Source organism: Quercus robur, chromosome 4 (genome assembly GCF_932294415.1).
Source record: "Quercus robur chromosome 4, dhQueRobu3.1, whole genome shotgun sequence".
NCBI classification, from domain to species: domain Eukaryota; kingdom Viridiplantae; phylum Streptophyta; class Magnoliopsida; order Fagales; family Fagaceae; genus Quercus; species Quercus robur.
In genome coordinates this window covers 18,496,446-18,503,498 of record NC_065537.1, presented here as the reverse complement: position 1 = coordinate 18,503,498, position 7,053 = coordinate 18,496,446, and positions in this window count along the sequence as shown.

The following is a 7,053-nucleotide window of genomic DNA, read 5'->3' as shown; positions in this document are numbered from 1 at the left end:
GGCGTCGTGCAGTCTTGTGGCTGTCTGGATCAGACTACCTGAGCTTCCCTTTGAGTATTATGAGCTGGCCGCCCTGAAGGAGATTGGAAATGCAATCGGTCCGGTCTTAAGGATTGACTCAAACACTGCGTCCGAGGCGAGAGGACGGTATGCTAGAATCTGTGTCCAGATCGATCTTGGCAAGCCATTGATAAACCAAATCCTTTTGGAGGGGTTGGTTCAGGAGATTCAATATGAAGGAGTGCGCTCTCTGTGCTTCGCATGCGGTAGGGTAGGACATCGCAAGGAGGGGTGTCCTCAGATGATTAAAGCTCCGACTATGGAAGCTCATGGGGAGGCGGAGTCTTTAAATGTGGAAAATGTTAGCGCAGGTGAAGGTGACCAGGTTTCGCAGGAGGCGGGAAAGGCTGATGAGGAGGGTAAGAGTGAGTTTGGGCCTTGGATGCTTGTTAGGAAACGTAATGTTAGGCCCAATAATAAGGGAAGTCGCGCTGGATATCATGGCCAGGACAATAGCCCATCTTCAAACCATGCTATGACATCAAGGGTCTATGCGCAATCCTCAAAGGCTCCGCCTGATAGGTCTGTGCATGGGATGGCTCAAAGAGGAGTGGGTAGCTCGAGGAGAGATGGAAGGGACGTTGTGGGGTCTGTGGGCAGCAGGCAGGGAGTTGTCCCATCAGCTGGTAGGTCCGTGGGGTCTTCTCAGCTCCCCAACCAGCAAGACTGTGTTGTCACTCAACCTCCCTTGCCCCCTTTTGAGTTTGGCAGTGGAAGCTCTCCCCAAAAAATTAATTTGGATGGGAAAGAGCCTTTAGTGGGGAAGGGTTCTAAGGAAAAAATCAGAAATTCTGATTCGGCAGAGGCTAAACGAAGTGGAAGGCAACATGGAAGTAGATCAAAAGTGCAAATGGGGAATCTTCAGGCAAGGAAAAGTGCTAGTTTTGTCGCCAAGGATGTTGGCGCAAATCAAAGCCAGTCCAACGATGATTTGGGGCTGGTACAGCAAAGAAGAGATGGAAGCTTGGAAGTTCATCTTCCTGGTGACACCAGTAAGCATCCGAGAGGGCTCTCTGCCCTTGACAGATCCGGCATGGATGGAGTGGGACCACCCTTGGTGGATATTTCCATCGGACAAACCAACCAGAGCAGAGGCAAGGATTTTCGGGTGGAGAGCTCTGTCGCCGCTATCTCTGGAGCGAAGCTTGAACGAATTAAGTCAGGTGGAAGACTTCATGGAAAGGAAAATGTGGATTGCAGAAGCAGGGGCAGTGAGGTGTTGGGGAAACGAGATTTCCATGGCAGTGGTCAAGGTCGTCCCTCAATTCTTCAATCTGTTGGTTAGCTCTCGGGAGCAAGTATTGGGGATCCTGGAGCACATGCTGGCTGTGGTGGAAGGGGTAGAATTGCCCAGGAAACGGCTGAGGGAGATGGGATGGAGGTGTCTGCTCAGGTCGGAGACTTTGAATCTGCATGAAGCAGAGTCCGTGATCCTTTCAAATTCCCCAATGAATATCATTTTTTGGAATTGTAGGGGAGCTTTGAATCCCCGTTTTCACAGTGTTTTGTCGGATTTACTGGATAGGCACTCCCCTGCAATTGTGGTTGTTACGGAAACAAGAGTGGGTGGAGAGAGGGCAAAAGCCATTACGGATAGACTCCCTTTTGACGGAGCGTTACATGCTGATACCATTGGATACTCAGGAGGCATCTGGGTGTTATGGAAGTCAGACGTGGTGGAGGTTACGCAGCTTGCTAAGACAGAACAGGAGATACATGTCACAGTTAAGGTACTTGACTCAAATCTTACCTGGATTTTATCTTCCATTTATGCAAGTCCTAGATTAGCTGAACGTAAATTGTTATGGAATAATCTTACTTCTATTGCTAGTATGCATCAACTTCCCTGGCTTATGGTGGGGGATTTTAATGAGCTTCTGTCTTGTAATGATAAACAAGGGGGAAACCCACTAAATTCTAGGAGAGTCCAGCTTTTTAAAGATTGCTTAGATAATTGTGGGATGGTGGATTTGGGCTTTCATGGGCCTCAGTTCACTTGGGTTAATAAAAGAGAGACGGGTCATTACATCCAAGAGAGGCTGGATAGGGCTTTCGCCAATTGTGATTGGAGGGGTTTGTACCCTGAAGCCTCAGTTAATCACCTGGCCTGTACCCATTCAGACCATTGCCCTGTTTTGCTGAGTTTGGAGGCCCCCGAGGGCACAAGGTTAATTAGACCATTCCGCTTCCAGCCCATGTGGTTGTCTCATCCGGCTTTTCCTGAATTTGTCACTGCTACATGGGCTGAGGATTTGAGCCTTAAACCCAATGTAGAGAAGTTTACTAGGGATGTCATATCCTGGAATAAAGAAGTTTTTGGCAATATCTTTCATAAGAAGAACAGGGTTGTAGCCAGGCTGTGCGGGGTGCAGGCCAACATTGCTAATGGACCTAGTGAGGCTTTGCTCAGATTTGAGAATCAACTGCAAAGAGAATTTTTGGATATCCTCAAGCAAGAGGAAGAATTTTGGTCGGTGAAATCTAGGTATAATTGGCTAATCCAAGGTGATAGAAACACCAAGTTCTTCCACATCTCGACTCTTGTCAGACGGAAGAGAAATAGAATTTCCTCTCTTCAGGATAACCAGGGTAATTGGGTCCATGATCATCAGGAGATTGCCGAGCTTGTTAGGTCTGGGTTTATTGGTCTCTTCTCATCCGATAGTGTCAGTGTTCCTTGGAAGCCTTGGGTCATCCCCCGCTGGTCAAAAGGCCTCACCCAGGAAGATGTTACTGAGCTGGAAGTTGAACCAACCAGCAAAGAAATTAAGGAAGGGTTATGGAGCTTAAAGCCCCTAAAGGCCCCAGGGCCTGACGGATTGCATGCTGGCTTTTTCCAAGCCTGTTGGAATGTCGTAGGGGACAATGTTATTAAGGAAGTAAAAGAAATCTTTGCTACTTCGGTTATGCCAGGTCACCTTAACGAAACCTTGATCTCTTTAATTCCTAAGAGACCTGGGGCGGATTGCTTGGCGGCTTTTAGGCCCATTAGTCTTTGCAACACGGTTTACAAAATTGTAACGAAGATCATAGTGAAGAGATTGCGTTCCTTACTGCCCAACCTCATTTCTCCTCTCCAAACGGCCTTTGTGCCTGGTAGATTGGGTTTGGACAACATGATTATTGCCCAAGAAATCATTCACACCATCAGTGGGAAGAGAGGGCAAATGGGTTACATGGCCATCAAAATAGACCTTGAGAAAGCCTATGATCGATTAGAGTGGCACTTTGTAAGGGATATGCTTCATTTGTACAATTTTCCTAATTCCCTCACAAAGTTGATTCTTAGCTGTGTTTCCACCTCTTCCATTTCTGTGTTGCTCAATGGTGGGAAATTGGATTCCTTTTTGCCTTCTCGGGGTATTCGTCAGGGTGACCCGCTGTCCCCATATTTATTTATTATTTGCATGGAGATGCTTGGTTTCTTGATTGATTTGAAATGTGAAGAAAATCTTTGGGATCCTGTTAAAGCTTCCAGAAATGGTCCGGCCTTCTCCCACCTGTTTTTTGCAGATGATCTAGTTCTTTTTGCTAAGGCGGATATGAAAAACTGCTGTAATGTGAAGGAAACTCTTGACACGTTTTGTGAGCTCTCTGGGCAGAAGGTAAGCTTGGCTAAGTCAAAGATTTATTTTTCCCCAAATGTGAGGCATGAGGAGCGGGAAGAGATGTGTGAGGTGCTTGGTATGAGATCTACTCCCAACCTCGGTAAATATTTAGGCTTCCCCCTTAAACACCCTGGGTCTACGTCACATGATTTTGACTTTGTTGTGGAGAGAGTCCAGACTAAGCTTCAGGGGTGGAAAGCAAGTCTGCTGTCTATGGCAGGGAGGGTTGTTCTTACTCAATCAGTTACTTCAGCGATTCCTTCGTATGTGATGCAAGGCTGTTTTTTGCCTTCTAGAGTTCTAAATGGACTTGATAGACTTAACCGAAACTTTATCTGGGGATCAACAGAGGAGAAGAAAAAAATGCATATGATAGGCTGGGAGAAAGTTACGAAACCCAAGAATCGAGGGGGATTGGGTGTCCAAAGTGCGAAGGGGAGAAATCTCACTTTGGCTGCGAAGCTGTGTTGGAGGATGGAGACTTCCGAGAATGCAGGGTGGGCTAAAGTCCTGAAGATGAAATACAGATTAAGGACTCATAACAGGAAAGGGAACCAGTCGTGTGTTTGGGCAGCCATTAAAAAGGGTAAGCCCCTATTTGATAAGGGATCTAAATGGATCATTGGGAATAACAGTATGCTGAATTTTTGGCATGATAGATGGCTTAATGAAGGGAATATTCGCTCCCTGATTGAGGGTCCTCTTAATAGAGGGGAACAAGAGATTAAAGTTACTGATGTGATGCTCAATGGCACCTGGTCTTTTGATAACATTTCGTTTGTTCTGCCTGATGATGTGCTAAAGGCCATTAAGGCCACTCCAATTCGAAGATCTGCTAGGAGAGGCGACCAACGGTGCTGGGTTTCGAGTGCTAATGGGGAATTTGAAACTAAAAGTGCTTATCTTTTAGCAATTAATGAAGATTTAAGAGTCCAGGATTTCAATGGTAAGTGGCTTTGGAAGCTTTGTATTCTGCCCAAAATTAAATTCTTTCTTTGGAAGTGCTATCATCATAGTCTGCCAGTCAATGCAGTTCTTGGTCATAGGGGGATTGATGGCCTAGGGGGTTGTAGTAGCTGCTTGGACCCTGATGAAACCATTGTGCATGTTTTGCGGGATTGTCCTGTGGCCCAAGGATTTTGGAGACAAGCTAACTGCCCCTCTACCTTATGGCAGTCTTTTGAAGGTAACTTCCTAGATTGGTTACGCATAAACTCGAATAGCACGCTGTTGACTAGTGATAAGGACTACCCTTGGTGTTTGTTCTTCCTGCTGGGTATCTGGTATCTTTGGCTGCAGCGAAATAGGAAGGTTTTTGGCTCACATTGCATGATTTCCAATGATGTGCAGAAGGTGGAGATGCAAACCAGGGAATTTTTTTACTGCATTGCTGATCCGAGGAAGAGAAAAACCAAAGTCCCAAGGTTGGTTAAGTGGCTGAAACCCCCTGATGGCTGGTGGAAGCTTAATATCGATGGCTCCTTTCTTGGCTCGTCTGGTTTAGCTGGTGGTGGGGGGATTATCCGTGATTCTAGGGGCCAATGCATTGGTGGTTTTGCTAAAACTTGTGCAGCCACTTCTTGCTTGGCAGCTGAATTATGGGCCTTGAGGGAAGGCTTGCTGCTCTGTTTGGATATGCAGGCCCAAGCCGTGGTTGTTGAGCTTGATGCCATTGCAGCAGTGTCTTTAATTTCAAATAATGCTTGCACTAATGGAGACTTCTCTATTCTTGTGGATGATTGTAGGGACTTGCTGCTGCAGCTGCCTCAGGTTCAGATTGTGCACTGCTTTAGGGAGGCTAATTGTTGTGCGGATGCCTTGGCTCGTATGGGTTCTGCTAGATGTGATGTGGAGATGTTTTTTGTAACCCCTCCTTCTACTCTTTTATCTCTTTTGAATGCTGATATGTTGGGAGTTTATCACCCAAGACCGTGTACAGCCTTGGCTGTTCTTTCTTCTTAGTTTAATGTTATTCCAGTTTACCAAAAAAAAAAAAAAAAAAAAAAAAGATCAATTCCAAATTTTTTGTATTTTCTTGTACTTTCTTGCCAATCAAACATAAAACTTAAACCTGTATTTGAACAAATACTCAAACAGAAAACGCAAAGGTCTCGTTTTCCTCCTCTCATCACCTAATTCTCTTTCTTTATCTCACTATCTCTCTTCCTCACTTGCAAACCCAAGCTCTCACTTTATGATCTACAACTAAACCCTCTATGGCCGAAGCATAGATCGGCCTCCATAGCCAAAGTCCTTACTCACTTCCCTTCTCTGTTCTCACCCTTTCAATCTTGATCTCTACACGGTTTGGAGCTCACCAAGCAGATCAATGATTTGAACCCAACAGTAGTGGGATGTCATCCATTTTAGAATAAATAGCTTTTACAAAGGGTTTGTTTGAGAAAAATATGTTGGAGGGAAGCCATCTATGCTTTTGCCTAAGAGAGAAAGAAGACAACTTTTTTTCCCTGGGTAAAGATGAACCTAGTTGGACAGATATGCTTTGTTCAAATTGCTTGTGATTTTGTTTAGATCTGGACCCAGGTTTGCTTGTGTGTGTTTGTTCATATCTGGGTCCAATTTTGGTAAATTTGATTTAGTTACTAGTTGATTTTCGTGTTTGAGATTTATAATTTTTTTTAATGTTAAATTTTATTGCTTGTGTTTTTGTATGAGCAACACATACGAGAGTGACTGATAATTGCTGAGTTTTCTTAGATCTAGTCCAAATCTTAGTTTGAGTTTTGTGTTTGGTTAGCAAGAAAGTGTAAGAAAAATTGGACTGATCTTTCATTTTTTATTTTCTATCCTTTAAATACATAAATTCATATATATTTTTTTCAATTAAAATACTTACGTGGAATTTTTTTAGTGTTTTTTTTTTTTAATTTAAAATTAATAATATCATTAGGGGTGGAGAGAAGGGAGGTGTTTTTGGGGGGGGGGGGGGGGTAATGGGGCCATACCCCTTTGACTTTTCAAAAATCCTCACTCTCTCTTGTATTTTTGGTAATAATAATAATAATAGTAATAATAATAATAATAATAATATTTTGGACATAAATTTCAAGTATACTCTTAAATCTAGTGGTTTTTTTCTTGTGGGGTGTGGGGGAAACAGCATCTTCGATACTTTCCTTCGCATTGGTGTAAGTAATTGTTTTGGCTTAGTAATGGAGCAACTAACAGAGAGCTGGAACAACATGTCTTTGTCAGAGAAAGAACAGATTGAGTTCATCCTTCTTGAAGATCACCAGAGGGGGGAATTCACCATTGCAACAAAATTCCTTACTTCCCGTTTTCTCCAAATGGAGGCAGTTGCAAGGACTTTCAAGCAACTGTGGAGAACTGATGGTGGTTTCAAGATACGAAACCAAGGAAACAA